Source organism: Miniopterus natalensis, chromosome 6 (genome assembly GCF_054644295.1).
Source record: "Miniopterus natalensis isolate mMinNat1 chromosome 6, mMinNat1.hap1, whole genome shotgun sequence".
In the NCBI taxonomy this organism is placed as follows: domain Eukaryota; kingdom Metazoa; phylum Chordata; class Mammalia; order Chiroptera; family Miniopteridae; genus Miniopterus; species Miniopterus natalensis.
Genome location: NC_142086.1, coordinates 40221124 through 40241985, shown reverse-complemented (window position 1 = coordinate 40241985; position 20862 = coordinate 40221124).

Below are 20862 nucleotides of genomic sequence, written 5' to 3'. Positions count from 1 at the left end.
CACTCTTTAAATTTTAAACTAACTCCATATCTCTCTTAGATTTTTCTGTTTCAAAAAATGAGTCTTCTCTAGCTCAGAGGGTGTTGTTAGGGCTTAATTCATTTAAATTGCAATGCATTGCAGGACTCTTATGAAAAGAATTATTGAAGTACAGAGCTCAAGTTCATTATTAATAAAATCAGCCCTTCATAGCACAGTCTTCTTTGAGCTTATTGATACCTTAAGAATGCCTAAGGGTAGTTGTAGGTGGCACTCATTTAATAAGAGTCAGATAAGTGGAGATGTGCATGTATCATAACCCCTTTATGAGAGCTTTATAAGAACTATGTCTAACATGAGCTTGAAGAAAACACCCTGGTACAGGGTAACCTGCTGCATGTTGGAGTTGCACTGAAAAGTTGTGAGTGTGGAACAGTGTAAAGTGAAGCACATTTCAAATACCTTAGAGGAGTTTCTAATCTTCAGCCCTATTGCAATAAAAAAGCTGTGGAAGTTGGGATTTTTGATATTTGTCTAAGTAAATATTGTAAGAAGTGATAAGAAAGAAAATTCTGTGTCCCATTGTTTTCACAAACAAGGATGATTTATATTACTGCCCTTTCATTTATTTTTAACAAATTTACTGGAGAAATTTTCAAAAGCCTGAAGTAAATTTTAAGTTAAACTATAACTTCTCTTTTGACTTAACTGTCAAAGTATTTTTAATTTCCTTTGTACTGCTTTTTCTTCTGTTTATTTGCTGTCCCTCTACATGGTAAACATATTATTTGTAATTATTTGTACAAAATGTGCAATGAACTGTTTGCATGCAATGCTTTGTGGAATAATATGAGGTCTAAATAAACATCAGATAATAATATTAATGTTGGAAATAAGAAGAAATCCAGCAGATGCCAATTCACAGGAGCAAGCCTTAGTGAATACCTCTGGCGATATCAAGAACCTCGCTCTGTTTAACTCCTGGGAAACATCCTTTATATTACCTATGAACTGTGTTCCCCGAACATTCCTTCCTGATAACATCTTGTTTCTATCTGATAGACTCAATGGCCTCACTTCACATCTGTGATGATATGAGGCATGACCTTCTACTGCTTGCCTTGTCTCTGTTTCCTTGAAATTTTTTTCTTTCTTTCTTTTCTTTTTCTTTTTTCACCCTTTGATCTATATCTTCAGGTCCTAAGTCTTCTTCAATATCTCCTGATTCTTTGCCCTTCATTCATATTCTACCACAAGGTGTCATAATTCTGATTGGCTTTGCCTTAGAGTGGTCAGCTGGAGGGAGACTCCTGCTGCTGGTATTCACAGGACTTTTCTCTTAGACAGATTTTCCTCTGGAGGAAATCTCTGATCTCTTGCCTAGAGGTTATAAAACAAAGTCTCAGATTTCCTGGAGCTGAGTAAGATGAGTAACGGGCACTAGGGGAGGTTCATAATTCAAGATATAGATCTCACAGTTCAATGTATAGATGTTCCTTTCATTTTTCTGTTTTTATATTTCATCCCACCTCAACTTTTTCTGATATTCTAATGCCTCAACCTCCTCACTGTTGATGCTTGGAATCAGACAGTTTGACATTTTTCGTTGTTGTTTGGAGCATTTTGTGAATTGTAGGATGTCAGCAGCATCCCTGACCTCTACCCACTGAATGCCAGTAACGCTCCACCCTCATTTTGGGATAAACAAAAATATCCCTTGGGAGACAAATTGAACTTGGTTGAGAAAACACAAGGAAGCCTTCTTATTCAAACACTCCATAGAATAAGTGTCTTGTCTTATTCTGGTGTGTGTGCGTGTGTGTGTGTGTAAAACTAGGAAGGGGGCATAACTATCAAGCATGCAGAAGCGGATCAGGGATCTACCTGTATACAGACCTCTGACCAATCTTTACATTTTTATCCCCATTGAATCTTTAGAGATACCTGTTGTTATAATTCTAGAATCTTTCCTCAGTTCTATAACAGGAATCAACTTGTTTGTTGGCTTCTATCTTAAAAATTCTCACTTTTCTTTCATCTGAAAAATCAGTAAAGAATGTTCTATCTGCTTCTAGCTTCCAAAATTTTCTTGATATGTCATAACTGTAGTTATTTTCTCTTTTATTCTTATTTTTACCTTTGAAGGTTGAGAGGATTTTTGTCCTTTTAACCCCTTTACTATAGTTCTTATAACTTTTGTAGAAGAAAAAATTATAAATGTGTGTTCTCTGTCATGCTTATACATGAATTTTCAATATTAGATGCAAACCTTAAAATAATGTCTGTGTTCACGGCAGGCCACTTTGGGCTATGCCCACAGAACCTGGAGGGTGCATTATTTCTTTCTAAGGTGCTTTATTACTAATAAAGTAATAAATCCAAAGTAATCCATTGGATGTGCATGAGCAGGGGTGCTAGAGGCTGAATGTTCCTGCTTCCCTAAAATTCATATGTTGAAACCTAACCCTTATATAATGGTATTTGGATGTGGGCAGTGGGAGGTGATTAGGTCATGAAGGCAGAGGTCATATGAATGGGATTAGTGCCCTTACATAAGAGACTCCAGAGAGTTCCTTCACCCCTTCCACCATGTGAGGACCCCGGAAAGAAGGACATCTATGAACTAGAAAGGGGGTTCTCGCCAGACATTGAATCTGCCAGTACCTTAACCTTGGACTTTCTAGTCTCCAGAGCTCTGAGAAATACATTTCTGTTCTTTATAAGCCACTCAGTCTATGGTATTCTGTTAGAGCAGCCAGTGTGGACTAAGACAAAGGATACAGCTTATATCAATGGGTTAGGCAATAATTTACTTCTAAATTTTCATAATAGCCAGCATAAACCAAGGCCATCATTAGTGATTGATAAATTTATTCATTTGTTCCTCCCAATTGATCTGTGATGCCAACCAAACAGATATTAGAACACATGGAAAGTGAGCCATGGAAAGTTTAAGTGACTTGTTCAAAATTACAAAACTAGTTTGGAGCAGATGTAAGACTAGAAATCTAGTTCACTGCTTTTTCAGTTTTCTGCAGAATTAGTTCAACACAAGAAAACTCTCACAGCAAAGATGAAATAAGAAGACTGTGTGTTGGTTTTAGAAAGAGGAAGACAGTAGTGCTATGAAGTGATTGTGCATAAGGCACTCCTAAGGTGTACACAGTAGAGGTAGCCTGTAGCTTCTTGGGTGATGATGAGCCCTGTGAAGAGATGATAATAATAACAGGTAACACGAGACATTTTATTTAGTTTCTGGCTCTATTATACGTTTTTTCTTTAGTGTATCTCAGTTTATCTTCCCAACCACTCCTTGAGGTAAGGCTCTGAGTTGGAAGACAGAAGTTGAAAGTAGAATCTCTATTGTAAAGGAACACATTCTTCTGAAAGTACTAAACTCACCCTTTCACAAGAGATAAATTATGCTTAAGTTTTTAAGACAAGGTGACTCAAATCCCCATGTTCTTCCCATTGGGTGGTAAGCATGATGATATGAACCTATATTACAGGAATCAAGTTCATGCATTTTACTTATTAGTTTAAAATTCAACTAGTTGACCTTGAATTTCTAGATCAAGTCAAGATCCATAATTTTACCTGCTGATTTGACCACCTGGATGGCCCTACAGTTTTCTCAACAGAAATTTTAAAAATTGGTTTTTATTACCCGTATCAGTTAGCTTTTGCTGCATAACACACCACTTAAAAACTTAGTAGCTTAAAAAAATGATCTTTTTTTTTTTTAGCTGAATATCCTGCTGGTTGGTAATTTAACCTGGGCCAAAATGCACAGTTCTGATCTGGCTGGATTCAGCTGACTTCACCCATGTGGCTTAAGCCATGTGACAGATATCTGAAGGCTAATTGATCTAGGATGACTTTTGCTAGTGAGGTAGACTGAATAAGTCCTCCCACTGCCAAAATGTCCACATTCTAGTCCCTGGAACTTGTGAATATATTATCTTATATAGCAGAAGGGACTTTACAGAGATGATTAAGTTAAAAATCTAGAGGTGGGGAAATTATTCTGTATTATCCAAGTGGGTCCAATGGTATAACACAAGTGTCTTTTATATATATATATATATATATATATATATATATATATATATATATATATATATATATATATATATATTTTTATTTCAGAGAGAGGAAGGGAGAGGGAGAGCAAGAGAAACATCAATGATGAGAGAGTCATTGATCAGCTGCCTCCTGCACACCCCCTGCTGGGGATTGAGCCTGCAACCCAGGCATGTGCCCTGACTGGGATCGAACCCCAGTCTCCTGGATCATATGATGCTCAATTGCTGAGCCACACCAGCCGGGCAACACAAGTGTTTTTATAAGAGGGAGGCAGAGAGAGATGCTACTATGGAAGAAGGGATGTGATGACCTAAGCAGAGATTACAATGATGAGTTTTGGGAATGGAGGAAGAGGCCATAAGCCAAAGAATAAAGGCAAAAACTATAACTGAGATGGACAAAGAAATAGATTCTCCCTCAGAGTTTCAAGAAGGAGATAGACCTGCTGACACCTTGATTTTAGCTTAGTGAATCTGATTTTGGACACCTGATCTTCACACTTGTTAAGAGAATAATTTTATATTGTTCTAAGTTACTAAATTTTTGGTAATTTGTTACAGCAGTAATAGGAAACTAATACAGTTGAGATGGCTGGAATGATCATGGACTCTCTGCAAACACCCTTCCTCCCTCCCTCCCTCCCTCCCTCCCTCCCTCCCTCCCTCCCTCCCTCCCTCCCTCCCTCCCTCTCTCCCTTCCTTCTTTCCTTCCTTCCTTCCTTCCTTTCTTCCTTCCTTCCTTCCTCCTTCCCTTCTCTCCCCAACATGCATCCTACCCTCTAGCCATAGTGAACTACTAACAGATCCTACAGTATTCCTATAAAATCTAGAAACACATAAGAGTAGTTTTTATTATTTATATTTATTTCTAAACATTCTGGCTTCCTTTTTCTCCTCACCTGAGAAAATATTTTTATTGATTTGAGAGAGAAAGAGAGAGAAACAGAAACATTGATGTGAGAGAAACATCTATCAGTAGCCTCGACCCAGGATCAAAGCTACAACCTCTGTATGTGCCCTGACTGGGAATCGAACCAGCAACCTCTTGGTGTAAGGATGCTCCAACCAACTGAGCCACCTGACCAGGACTCTGGTTTACTTTATATGGAGCACGTTAAATGTGAAGTTATATTCAGTGAAAACCGGAGATATAATTTATCTCAGGCAATGAATCATAGATACATATGCAAGGATTGATACATATACAACACATTACAGTCTGTGCAGCCCATTTAACTGCACAAAAAGAATATCACATTCAACATATCATGTGATGTTTTTGAATATGCAATTTACTTTAATGCAGTATCAATAATCCATTTGTAAACATATATAAGCATATTTATCTGTTTACAGACACTATGGACACCATGTATGATGTCCATGATATTTCATGCCTCTGTGCTCCTCTGTGTGAGATGCCATGCTCCCTTTGATGGGTTTTCTATATCCAAACTGTCCTTTGGGACTTGGATGAGACATTAATTTCCTAATGAAACACTTCCTTATCACTCAGTCTCTGTGACTACAGTGTCATCCTCCTCCCCCTATTCCCTTGACCTTTTAAATTTCAGCAAATGGAAATTGAAACAAATTCTATGAAAGATTAATAGCTCTTGATACATACATTAAACAAAAGTTGACTCCAGTATCACAAGTGCTAATATCTCAGGGAAAGTAGAAACAAGTCTAATTGGGGATAAATAAACAGAAAAGCTATTCCTCTGAGACTGAAATTGTCCACTCCAAGCAGATAAGCTCCTCTCAGATAATGAAGAATTGCAGAAGTTGAATCATGTGCTTGAGAGAAGCACTCAATCAGATCCATCAGCTGGTTAAAAGTAAACTTAGACATGTCATCACTATAAATTTATTTTTTATCTAGGATCTTTTCTTTCTCATTTAAAATCATTCCCCAAAGCTTACATTTTCTGTGAAGTCTTTATCTACTGAAATTCATCTCTGCTCAGTGTTCACAATTATCTGTACTTTATCCATTTTTTTCTTTTTACTCATAAGCATTTGGGGGCAGAGACATACTCTATCTCTGTGATTTATTCAAAAAGTGCAGGGTGCATCCACAAAGCTTCATATACAATCATAACAGCAATAATCTGTATTACGTATGACAGGTAGAGAATTACTATTCCAGAACTCAACATTTCAAACGAGAATAAATAAAACCCTGTGCATTTCATTAAAGTGTTTCTCTCAAATCTAGTTTGTGGAACATAGATAACAATCTGCCTATTTCTGCAAAGATATTTTTTTCATTGAAAATATGTCCAACAATTTCTAATACATGTTCACACAAATTTAGTTTGCATTTAGTAAATAAAGTCAGATGTTTCATAAAAAACATTGAATTAGTTTTATGGTACATTAGCTTGATGGAATATTACATAGCCATTAAAATGATGAATGTGTGGACTATACAGATACATAGAAAACTATATACTGTAGGAAAAATAATACAAAGTATGATGATATGATCATCTCTTTTGTATGCATTGCTTGTTATATATTAAGCTTGGAAGGGGCCACCCATAAATAGCTGTTTTCTTAGGAAGCTATTATATTATTTACATATTTGAATTTGTTTCTAAAATAAGAGTATTTAAATAGTATTTGCTGAAATAAAGCGCAAATGTCCTGGTCATAAAGATTCTTATAATTTATATTATGTCAATAGAAATAAAAATAGAAGTTTAAATACATTATCTCACCTGTAAAATGAGGACATTGGTTAAAATCATCTCTGAGGTTCCTTTGATCATTCGATGTTAGTTATTCATGACAACATTACCGGGGGGGGGGTGTGATTCTCTTTATTTTTATGATAGCAAGAGGAAATTACAAATATTATCTTTGGAGTTAGATTGCTTATTTTAAATCATCCCTCCACAACTGAATATCCACTGAATGTCTGACCTGGGACCTGTAGCTTAACTTTCCTAAGTCTTGTTTTCCTCACTTGTAAAGTAGAGATAATAAAACTTTACCTTATAATATTGTTGAGGGTATTAAATGTAGAAAAACATATAAAGTGAGTGCTTTGCACAGAGCCTGGTACGTATTAAACTTTCAATAAAAGGTAGTTATATACACATATCTCAAGGCCACTATTGATATACCAATTTTTCCCCCCAAAGGGAGCTCAATGAAAAATATCCCTAGGAATAATACTCTGCAACATTTAGGCCATTCTAGATGAAATCTCAACCAACAGTGAGCTTCCTTTATTTCTTTAAAAGAGATGTTTTCATATATTCAAACTTCATTTATCACGAAAGCAGCCTGTTGCTCGATGCCTGCAGTAGGTGACCTTTCTGCCAGTGGAGCTTTGTGACAGAGTTGCAGGCCTTCCGAGAACTCACTGAACGTTTTGTGAACTGATTTCTTCTGGTAAACGTCACTGGAATTTGGAACTAGAAGTCTTTAGACTAGATAGAATGTCAATCATGGTGCATTCAATATTTAAATATTTGAACTGATCATTTGTGAAGTTTGCCATCCTGTTCTCCACCCCTCTCTCTACAGAGCACATGTAAAATAGTGGGCCTATATTTTGAGTATGTCTCATGTCCCCATCCTGACTGCATGGTTTAATATGAATGTGCAGTGAAGGAAAACAAACAGGCAATCAAGAGACTAGTTAAAATATGGTCAGATTTCTACATAATTATATGTCTTACACACCTGTCTTAGACTCATTGTAAGTATGTTTAGAAAAATCTTCCAACTTACTAAAAGGGTGCAATTAAGGCCCTTCTGAAACCACGTAAGAGAAAAACTGTTTTTTTCATTCTCGTTTTAATGGTATGCAGCTCCCTCTCTCGCAGGGAGAGATTTAATGGTCCTTACCTCTGCAAGGCCCTGCCAGAGAACAGGCAAGCATTCAGGAAGGGAAGCTCCTCCTCTCCAGACCTGGCCTTCTCAGACCTACGAGGTTGATTTAAGACACTAGGAACGTTGAGTAGGAAGAAATGACTTTGCTTAGTAAGCGATGAGGGCTTTCTCTAAGGAGAAGGCAGGTGCTAACTAGCCAATGTTAGTATGATCTTCTTGAAGTTTGTAACAGGTGAATTTAAGAACAAGGTCATGCTGTTCTATAGCTTTGCTAACCTGGCCCCTAGGTTTCTGCTCTCTTCTTAGCTCCCACAATTCACTATATTATTGCAATCTGTCTCCAGGTCACAGCATGAATCCCTTGGGATTAGGGACTAAGGGTTGATTATACGTCTTCTTCACTTAGTTTCTAGTTCCTAAGAAACTAAGCATAAACACTTGACTACTTCAAGAAGTAGGGAAACGGAAAATTTAACTAGGTTCAAATTATGCTGATTTATCTGTTGTGGCTTAAGAATGAAACACAGCCTTCAGAGGTTGGCGCCTATTAGACTAACTACTACCATGATTTGTAAGAAATCATCCTTTGTGTTTTTGTCACAGGCAGAAGTGGGCTGAATGGTGGATTTTTGTGTCCCAGTACGCTTTTCTGAGCTATGGACTTAAATAATCCCTTAGGTTCATTTCCAATAACTTGGTATATTTGTGTAATGTACAGCATTTATTCATCTTGCACACTACAGACGGTCCCCAACTTACGATGGTTCGACTTATGAATTTTTGACTTTAGGATGGAGCAAAAGTGATATACATTCAGTAGAAACCACACTTTTTGAGTTTTTTCAATTTTGACCTTTTCCCAGACTAGTGATATGCATTAAGGTGATGCCTCATGGTGCTGGGCAGCTGCAGAGGGCTGCAACCCCCAGGCAGGCCCAGGATCACGAGGTAAACAACTGATACTCTACAGTGCACTGTGGTGCCAGCGATTTTGGGGTATTGTGATCTGAGAACGTTTAAGGTAGACTCGGCTAAGTTATGATGTTTGTTATGTGAGGTATATTAAGTCCACTTTAGAATTAATGATGTTTGCAACTTAAGATGGGTTTATTGGGACATAACTCCCATTATAAGTCAAAGAACATCTGTTATTAGCAATCACTTCAATCACCTATAAATTGAGAACCTATGGCTAGATTGTCTTAAAGATAGGACTCCACACTCTGTATGTTTTTACCTGGTGATCAAAGTATTGATTTTTAGGGCCACATGCTTATTTTATAACAGTAGGTTTTCCACTCCTCCACATCATAACTCCTTGACGTTAGTATCCATCTCAAAACAAAACTTGGAGGCAAAGAAAGAAGCTATTTTCCAACTCAGTGCTAAAATAATAGGGACAAGGCTGAAAATAAGTAGCTAAGGAAATTGCTTTTTGTGTTTGTATAATTTTTTTCAAGTTTGCCTATTGTAACTATCTTTTATTTGTAAGAAAATATCAAATTGGAAGTTTTTTTCTATTTTCTGCTGGCTGCTTTTTTTTTCTCTTCCATCTCATGCCAGAGATTGTGTATTGAAAGCAATTTTAACAGACATAATTAATGAAGGGCTGAGTGCGTGCATGTGGTGTACGGTTATTTTATGACCAGGAGCTCTTCTAGATCTCTTCTCAACTTCTCTCCCGGGTTGCTGTAGAGTTTGATCACTCTGTATTGTGTTAGTTTCCCCATGCGTGCAATGAACAGGGATATATCATACATATCTATGGATGCTGTTGTGATGTTTATCATAAAAGATCAATACTCGTCCAAGCACATTAATATCTCTTGGCAAAGGTACAAAAAGACAAGTAATTGTTACTTTGCCTATCCATGTCCCTGTGGTTGATTTGCCTTTAACAGCTGGGGAAGGAGGCTTAATTTTGGACTGCTTTGCTGTGGACAGATGGACCTCATCTTTTTTACTTTCCTTGAGCTAGACTGCCCTCTTGGGAACTGTTTCTTTTCTGTGAAAATCTCCAAAACTCAAACCTCATCACTGACAACAAAATAAACAAGCAAACTGAAAAGGTTTAATTTTAAAAATAAAACCAGTAATATCAAAGTGAGCAGATTATATTACTTGGCAATGTTACCTGTCAGAACAAAATGTAAAGAACAGACTGTACACATTTGCTACATGTCATTAACACTGTCTAGCCACTTTCTTTGAGATGTGAGGAACAACTAATTGACTATTAACAGTACTACATTCCAACAGGGTGGATGTTATAGAGCAATTCATTTCTCCCAGTCATCTAATTCACTTCAATTTTGTGACCACTTATTGTACAAGCTGTTTAATAGGTTTCCTGGAGCATATAAAATGAATGACATGGACTTTCCCTTCTTTAACTTTTACTAAACACTCTTTGAATGTATAACATATTAGGAGCAGCCCATTGTAGAATATTGGGATCTCTAAGGAACATTGGAAAAAGGGAAGGCATAACTCTTCCTATCTTTATCTAAAATGGAAAATCTTGGTAGAATGGCTTATAAAACATGAGAATTTAACAAGTAGAGTAATTTAAGAACCTGGATTTTTGAATCAAATATACCAGTGTCTCACCTTTGTCAATTATTTTCTCAGGTAACTTCACATAAGTTATTTAATTTCTTGACACCTCACTTTCTCATTTGTGTGTATAATTCTACATGGTAGTTCAAGATTAGTTGGATATGGGCACATTAAAGTGTGACTCAGTGTAATAAAAATGATGCTTATAGGAAAGTGTTGAAAAGACATGATTGAATGCCCAGTATTAAGTATTTGCTGCTGCTTCTGGGACTGCTGTTGCTCCTCTTACTACTACGACCATTATCTCTGCCATCACCATCACCACCACCACTACAACCACCACCACCACCATCACTGCCACAACTGCCATCGACCATCACCACTACTACCACTACTATTACTACTACTTATTATTATCTTCATGATTGTTAATATCACCAGTTACTATTGTCATCATCATCATTGTCATTATCATTTTTATTAAGTGAGATAAAGTAATGAGTTACCCAAGCATGGGAGAAAAAGTGTTTCTTAAATTACTCGAAACACTTTAAAAGTTCTCATTACAATTCTTGAGAGCTTCAACTTTATGGAACAATTTGGTGTAGGGGTGTAGGTCAGAAAAGAGGTTCAAGGCTGAAACTACGTATGTTAGACTTCTTGTAGATCCAAAATTCATTTGTTTTAAAATTAATACCAACAGTGAAAATCAAATACAAACAAGGGATGGAAACCAAAAGGTGATTAAAGAAATAATAAAAAAAAAATTAAGTCAAGTAGAAATAAAAGAGAAAGAGACCATCCAAGAAATAAAATGTGTTTGGAAAGGAAAAAATGTTGAATCAAGGTGAACCTTTCCTAAAAGAGATAGAGAAAAATGAAAGAGAATGTTTTTTTAGAAAACATGCTAAAATAATAGATGACACAGATTTTATTTGCAGTTCTCTTTGGATCATACTATACCTATGTTGAAGTCATGCAAAACATTTTCTCTTGAGAGGCAGCCAATACAGTAGTAATAATCCTGACATAGGTCCCATGCCTGAATTTACTGCTAAACACAAAAGTGACCATGATCAAGTCCTAGATTCTTCCAAATATAAGATTCTATAATGATACTCAAAATGCAGCGTTACTCAGCTTTTTTCTAATTTAAACATGTGACTTTTTATTAATCAGAAAATAAAGTGGATGCTGCTTAACATCAATTTAGAAACAGTTTCTTTCAAGTAAATGTTAAATAACCCAAGGCAAAATTTTAGGACAAGATATCCCCATGGGAAGAAAAGAGGAGACCACAGTATATAAGTCAAAATGTATAACATCGTATTGATTCTAGCTGCATTCCGCTCATAGTTTACTACATTAAATGCATACACTTTCTTAAAACCAGTGATCTGGTTTGATATCTGGGAAGATGTGCTAGTGAGTCATTTTTACATTGGGGGTGAACATAGAAGTATCCTGAAGGCCAATTTGTTAAAAATAATTTTAACATCTCTAGAAGCACAATTAAGGAACTAATCAATGTAACATCTTCCCAGATGTGTTTGAAAAAGAGTAGTAAAGAAAGTTGGTGAAAAAAACGGACATTAAGGTCCAAAATATTATTTCTTCATAGTCACTCTATCACACAGATAGAGACACTCTCACATACCACACACATCACCACCTTTTTACTCCACCCTCCACCCTCAACCATTAAACACTGGGACCTAATCTTTGCTTTGAAACTACACTGTAGGTCAGTACAATACCACAACAAGTAACAGTTATTATCGTTATTAACCAGTTCTTATATTACTAAATTAATAATATTATACAATACTAATATTTAATAAGTATCTATTATATAATGAATCTTTATTATTAACAATTTTGTCATATGATATTAATAATAAATAAATGTCAAAATAAGAGCATATTTAATCTAGAAAGCCAGGAGAACTGTGGTAGATTACTCAGCAGATGGGAAAAAGCTGAAACTGATGCTAGCAATAGGAAAAGAGATAGTTAACCTGGGACAAATTTAAAGTGTGTGGTGCCCCATCATGATTTAAAGCCACCAAGATTGAATGGATTGACCATAAGTGTGTCCAAAGGTTGCAGCTTCTTGGACAAATGAGGTGCAATAGAAGCATCAACCTGGAAGTGGTATGTCCACTATTATGACATTTCTTATCTCAGCTTTGGTGATCTTGTCTATTGGCATCTGTGGCCTTTACTCAGACACATTTTTCTGCATATCAGACCTGCTTTCTCACAATCCACACATGGGGTTTCTTATGAAATCTGAAACTCAAGATTGCAGAAAGTATATAAACATTCAAATACTTTTTAAAATATTTATTATCCTACAATAGAACATACCACAACAGAGATAGCTTGCTATTATTTGATGATGATTGCTGATAAATGTAATATTGATTCCAGGTTGTGCTTCTTAGTAAGTCTCTGAAATCTTTTGACTCTATATTAGAATCTGAATTCTGTGGCAAAATTCCCTGCTTATTGGACTTATTCATTTTTTGGATCTTCCTGATCAAGACTGCATTTATGACTGAAAGATTCAATAATATAAATCCTTTGGTGTTCTTATTTTTGCCTAAGCTACCTTCTCTTCCATGTAATTAAAGAGAAATACAGTGGAGCAGAACTATGCGTATAATTCTTCTTAGGGTGCCTTGACTTTAGTGTCTAACTTCCTGTAAAGCGGAACTTCATGTTTCATTTATCCCTCACAGAAACAAACATACCTATTAAAATGTATTAAAGTTAGGGAGGCACAAGATATAGGGAAATACAGTAAAACCCTCAGGAACTTCTCTACTATTCTGTCTTTTGAATGTAATGATATATTACTCCCACAAATAGTTAAAATGCATAGATATCTGTCCAAACTTTTCATTCTTTTGTGAAAAAGACCATGCTAGATTGTATTCCCTCAACCATGTATGTACTTTATGGATGAATTAATTTTGACTTTACAAGAATTTGGCCTACTTTAGAGCATAACCCACACAAAGAAGTGATCCTATTGTATACAAAAAAAGGGGAGGCATCTTGACAGAGTCAGTCATGTTGATCAGAAACCATAAGCCAGGATGACCTGCCCATCATTAGAGAGCATCCATGTCCCAGAACAGCCATTTCTTGCCAGTATCATAACTCAACAACTTGGCATCATCTGGCATTCTAAGGCTTGTATAAGCAATTAGGAGAAAGAAAATTTCTATTTAGTACTTTGTGGACATATGTGTTCTTACTGACTCTTTGAAAATGTTACACAAAGGCATTGACTCAAAACCTAAACTACATATTAAAATATTCAAAATTCTATTGTAAGTGTTATATAGCATCTTTCTTATGGCTGCCAGATGAAACTCAACTGTATGAACTTTGATACAACTGCAGTCAACTTTGCAGTCTGTGTGTATGAGATTCTACACTAAAGACCACAGACAGGAAAGCTAAATGGTACGCACAGTATATTCTTATACTTCATTTTAAGGCACAAATCATTAGAGAATTTAGATGTTTAATTTTATTTTACCCACATTTTCTCCAAGCCATCTGTAATTATGAGTTTTAGTTGATTGTTTTCCCAGAAATGTTTTTCTTCAAGGGCAGATGCTACTCGGCTTTACCTACTTACTTGAATGTGCAGCTTGCAGAACAATCTGATCTCCCCTGTGAAGACTCTCCTCTGCTGAAGGGTGATTATTGCTTAGTCAGCTGTTCAGACCCCCTACTGGAATCAGTTGTTATGGAAAGGGGAGTGGGCGGAAGATTGATAGGCTCAAAGGAACTCTTTAAGAAAAAGGTTGAAGCAATTTTCAGTGGGAAAAGGGAGAAATAATTAAAAAGAAATTCTTTCTGGAAAAGATCAATAACCAGAAAATTACCCTTTGAACTAATTGTCATAGGAAATCTATTTAATAATATTTTCTACCCAAAAGACTAATTTTTAAATGACTCATATCACCTCATGCAACTTTTTAAAACAAGTATAAAGAAGTCCATAAAACATAACTCCAAAGAAATGGGAAAACAATGGTTTTCTTGCTTTTAGGGGAAAAATACCTGGTAGGAAAAATTTAAATCACCTCCATTTAGCATATTCAGAAATGATTAAAGTTTAATTTAATGTGATATACTTATAGTTATATAAACAGAAGATAAATTAAAGAGAATGTGAGTTGAAATAGAAAAAAAATATAAAATGTACCAAAAGTACTATACATTACTTATATTTTAATATTAAGAGTTAAGCAATACTGTAGTTTTCAGAGAATATATCCTTGGCCATTATAGGCATCCAAAAAGATTGATAAAAATCTTTTTTAAGTGTTTTTAAAGGCAGCTTTATTGAAATATACTTACATACAATGACATTCACTAATTTTAACTGTACATTTTGATGAGTAGTGAAAAATGTACACAGGGTTGTATTTTCAAAGGTAACCATGATGTAGAACATTTCCATTAACCTAAGAGTTGCCTTCTGCCCTCTGCAGACAAAACCCTTCCTTTACCTCCAGTTCCTGGCAACCACTCATCTTTGGGTCACTATAGATTTGCCTTCTCTAGAATTTCATATAAATGGATAATACAGCATAGCATGATTTTTGGTTAGCTTCATTCATAGAACATAATGCTTTACAGATTCAGGTATGCCACTGTATGGATGTGCTAACTGTTTATCCACTCATCAGCTAATCGGCATTTGAGTTGTTTCTAGCATTTTGGCTACTATGAATATTCAAGTACAAGTCCTTTTGTGATCATATATTTTAATTTTTCTCATGTAAATACTTAGAATTACTCAGTCATCTGGTAAATACATGTTTAACTTTATAAGAAACTGCAGTTTTTTCCAAAGTGGCTAAACCAGTGTGCATTTCTGCCAGCCGAGTCTGAGCATTCCAGCGACTCCACATCCTCACCAGTATACTGTGTACTTCCAGATCAGTGATCGATTTTGATCATGAATCACAGAAAGAATTTCATTGTATAGTATAATCCATGATGCATACACATAACTGAAAAATTTTTAAGAAATAGTACTTTTGTTTAAGCAAAAAGGCAGTCTGATTTCTGTTTTCTATTCTCTTATATTTTGCTAAAAAAACAAAAATGCATGACTTAACTACTAAACTAATTACACAACCTGCTAAAAGATTGACCTACAGTTTAAAAAACATAACTTATAGTTTTGAAACACATATACATAGCCACACAAATATCTAATTTTAGGTTGTTGGTTTCTTTTTATCATGAAACTATGGGTGTATAGCATCATTTTCTCTACCAGGGATCAGTTGCTTAAGATGAGAAGGAGAACTAGGTGAAGAATTGATCTGGGTTTGGGGTTTTGCCAAGTAGATGAGATGGACAGAAAACAAGGCTGGATACTGACAGAAGATGATTGAACTTTGAAGCATATCGGGGCTGGATATGGGAGAAAGTGTTAGTGGTAACAAGCTTGTACTAGAGGTTAGACTACACGGGGCACAGTTTGGAACCACTATGCAACCATCACCACCAGCCACCATTCTCTACCTTTTCAAACTATTTTGCATCAGAACCCATGTCCATAAATGGATGGATTTAGAAGAAAATTAGTTATGGTTAAACATTTATTTAGAAAGAATACTGAAATTATTATCTGAAACTATTAGGTTTAACTAATTTATTTATACATTGCCCTTAATATTTTTTCTTCATGCTTGTTCAGGAATTAGGTATAGCAAGATAAGCAATGATTGACACTCGAGAGGCTAAAGATATTAAATGAGGTTTTACTAGACTAATAGTCTAAAGATAGTGGATTCATAAAAACTAAAAAATAAACATTATTTTTCTGTGTAACTCACAGATTTGGTTTCACTTTTAAAAATTTCATGCTGGTCTCTCCTTTTCCTATTGAAATTCACCAATATTTTTCTTTCTGTCAAAGAGTATGCAGTGAAACACTGAGCTTTGTAAGGTCTTATCTTAGAGGAAAGTGTGTGAAGCTGCAGAAATTGTTAGTACACTGATTCAACTTTTCAGATTAGCGAAGGAACATGGTCCAAGGTCACTGAATAAATTATGCTGCATCAAAAAATGAAAATTACACCCTGGCATAGTATGATTTTAATAAAAAATGAAAATGGAATTTATGACCCCCTTTCTTCAGGCTACTAATGTTCACTGCCAAAAGATGAATCCCTTCTGTGACATTAAACGCGAGCTGGGCTACAGAAAATGTTGTGAACGAATTCACTTGCCAAGAAGAGAGGCAAAGTGTATACATGCATGTATTTTTATACCCATCTGCTATCATGGGGGAAGCCAAATATGTTTCAGGCAAACAAATCAGGCCAAATAAGTTCATTTTTTTCCCCAGTGCAATAATGGAAACCAAATGAATAAATGAGAGGCAGGTCTAACAGAATTAACAAGAGGAAAGTAACAATGCTGATATGAAAGAAATGACAGGCATTTGAATTGTAGCACTGAAAATAATTTAAAATAGCCCTTCTAGGAACCTTTGGTAGACCACCATCAATCCCGAGGGACATGCATGGAGCTTCTAATAAGACACCTCTAAATATAATATTAATGAATATTGTCATTAGCAACTCATGGGATCCAGTAAAGAAATATGAAAAGCATAATTTAAAGATGAAACAAATATAAGGGCACTGTAGCATAATGTGAATTTGGATCAGCACATATTACATATACCCTGGTTAATTTGAGAAATCGGTTGAAACCAGTAAGATGAAATCCATTTAGTACAAATATAAAATGGCTCAGTAATGGCTGAAATTAACAGATGCCCTTATTCAGAATGACAAAATCTGAGACAGACTTTGTAGGATGGTTGGATGCATAGATTAATGAAGCTGTTAATAAGATACCATTTTACTAAATATGCCATGGAGGAATATCTTCTCCAGCAGTTAGTATTTTCATCTTGCCTTAAAGGGAAAACATTAGTTTACAAACTCAAAACTGTCAAGATATTTCTTATCAATTGTTTTATTAAAACTCTAATTGATAAAATTGGACATTGCATAGCATTATCAAGAAAGTACTCTTTGAGTTTAGAAGGTAAGTTTCTTAATACAGTATTTGCTTGGTACAGCTCCATCTTTATAACACCGGTTTAGATTGTCTCTCTCTCCTGCCAACCCCTTGAACCTTCATAACCTTCCTATTTATTTTCTGAAGCCCTTATACTTAATCTCCTGTGTCCACATTTTGCTCAGCTGTTTCACTGGGAAGATACTAAAAATGCCTTTATGTTTCCTGTCTATATAGTGTCCTTCTCCCAGATCTTATTTTCCTTTGAACTCTAACACTTGGCATCAGTGACTATGTCCCTCTCTTTCAAAATACTTTCCTCTTTTGGCTTTTGCATGGATACCCCTTTTCCTTTCTCTTCCCAACTCTGGCCCTTCCTTCCTGTTCTATTTTTCAAAAGCCCCTTCTTTTCTTCTACCTACTAACAATGAAGTTTCCCATGCGTTCAAATCTCTTCTTTCTATATACTCAATCTAGTGATATATCTACTCTTCAGGGATTCACTTAACATCTCTATTATTATCTAACATTCTCTAATCTACATCTTCAGTCTTGAACTTTACCCTTGTTGTCATTTAGTTACTTATTCCACTAGCTTAAAATATGTATTTATTTGAATTTCCACAGTGGCTTTAAATTTAGCATTTACCCTGGAAGCAGGATTCCGCTTGTAGTCACTTTACTATTTTTTCCCCCATGAGTAGAACCAATATTCTCCCTCTCTGCTAGATTTTGACTCTTGCATTTACTTGTCCCTCATTTATTTTTGCCAGGTCCCTCATTAGCTCATTCCTCTCCAGGCCCCGTGCGGTCACTGTAGCCCAGGCCCTTCTCACGCAGTGTCCAGTGCCTGGGCAGGCATTCCACATGGTGTCGGTGCCTTAGCTGTGCCCTGCACCCATCCAGCCTGCACGCTGCTGCCTCCACACAGCTCCTTACGGCAAACTCCACTGTATCACTTTTCTGGTTAAGAGCTTTCCGTGGTTCCCAAATCCCAATGCTTCAAGTTGAAGCTCGTTTGACTACAGTTTCCCACTCGTTTCCAGTACATAGTGTCTACTTTAGTTCGGACATCTTCATGTTTGTTTCCACCTTGTCTTTTAGTCATGAAGACTTTTACACCTGAAATAGCAATACTTGAATTTCAGACCAAGGTTCACTTATCAGCATCTGACATAAGTCTTTTCTTTTTATCTTTTGGGTGATTGGTGCCCCTTTCCATGGATATTTATTCTTCAGTTTTCCACTTTCTAAAAGCTGTTGAGTTGTTCAGAATTACTGTAATTTTAATCTCTAAATAAAAATAAGAAACTACTATCCTTTGCCAGGACACCTGTATATTTTTATTATTATTTTGTTTCATTTTATTATATTAAGAATGCTGCACGTATCAACATTGTAAAGCTTCTACTTCATGTGAAACAGAGAGTTGGAATGCTCAGAACACTACAGAAGGGTTTGGTGTTTGTTGTTTAGGTATAACGTCAATGTTATTTTCTCATGGTTTTCATTTTCAGTTGGAGAAATTTTTACTTTTATTTGGAAACCTGTGCTAATTTGACTCCAAAGTGTTTAATTTAGCTTGTTATGAGTGGATTCATTAACACCATGGTATGTAGTGATGCTTATATAGATACCATAAAAAACGTTGACATAATTATCTAATTACTAGACTTTAAGATATATATATAGGTTGCAGTGAAAACATGAATCCAAAATACTCTTATTTCTAAATGCATACAAATTTTTTTAAATTGTACCTTAATACATCATTCCCTCCCCTCAACTGCCCCCTATCCACCCACCCAAAAGTGCTAACAGGCTAAATTACTTGTTTGCCCCATCTAAAAATAATTTTGGAAACATTGATTTAAAATATCTAATCAAGCCCTGGCCTGGTAGCCCAGTTGGTCGGAGGGTTGTCCCAAACAACAAAAGGTTGCGGGTTTGATTACCAGTCAGGGCACGTACCTAGGCTACAGGTTCAGTGCTCAGTTGGAGCATGTACAGGAGGCAACAGATTGATGTTTCTCTCTCACTTCAATGTTTCTCTCTCTCTCTCTTCCTCTAAAATCAGTTAAAAACAAACAAACATATTCTCAAGTGAGGATTAAAAATCAAAACAAAACAAAACAAATAACACCTAATGAGGTTTGCCTTGCTTAATAGCTCCTACTGCCCCAAGGCTTGTTCACAGCTCTTCTATAAAGTGTATTTTTGGATCCAAGAATCTCTCCTGCCTACAACTTACTCTGCCATTCATTTCAAATCTAGTTCTTGCTTATTAGTCTTCTGGATTTGACAAATAGAGCAAACAAGCGAAAAGCAAAGGTTTTGGAGCTTAACTTAGGTTCGATGTTCAGCTCGTCTATTGTCTAGTGCAAAATTGGGTACATTACTTAGGTTCCCTAAGTGTCAGGGGTTTTTTCTTCTCTAATATGGAACATCAATTAAATGTATGATCCTTTGGAAACACTGAGTGAAGTGATGTCTGGCATAAAGAAAATCCTCAGTAAATGTTATCAATATGCTTTTCTCTTGAGCCTATCATTGCCTGGGACTAAATATTCAGTTCTCCTTTGTTCTTGCATTAGTTATATTTATTTGGTTTATGTTCATAAATCCAGTTAAAAAAAAAAAAAAAGACGATGTATTATAAGTATACAGCACATTTTTTAAATTGTTGACAGTATTGCAGATGTCCCCCATTTTCCACCTCTTTGCCCACTTCCACTCAGCTCCCACCTCCCCCTCCCCTGGCCTTCACCACACTGTTGTGTCCATGGGCTATGCACACATGTTCTTTGGATAATCTCATCACCTTTTTTTTAAGACCCTCCTACCTACCTCCCCTCTGAAATCCGTCAGTCTGTTCCATGTATCCATGCCTCTGGTTCTATTTTGTTCATTGTTCCACATATAAGTGAGATCATATGCTATTTGTTTTTCTCTGACTGGTACTTGGGCTGTTTCCAGATCTTGGCTATTGTAAATAATGCTGCTATGAACATGAGGGTGCATATATCCTTTCTGATTGGTATTACAGGATTCTTAGGATATATTCCCAGAAGTGGGATCACTGGGTCAAAAGGCAGCTCCATTTTTAACTTTTTGAGGAACCTCCACACTGTTTTCCACAGTGGCTGCCCCAGTCTGCATCCCCACCAGCAGTGTCCCAGGGCTCCCCTTTCTCCACACCCTCACCAGCACATGTTGTTTGTTGATTTGTTGATGGCAGCCGTTCTGAGAGGTGTTTAACAAAGCTGGGAACTACCCTGTGATGAAGAAAAAAAATGGATCTAGGGGTTTGGTGACT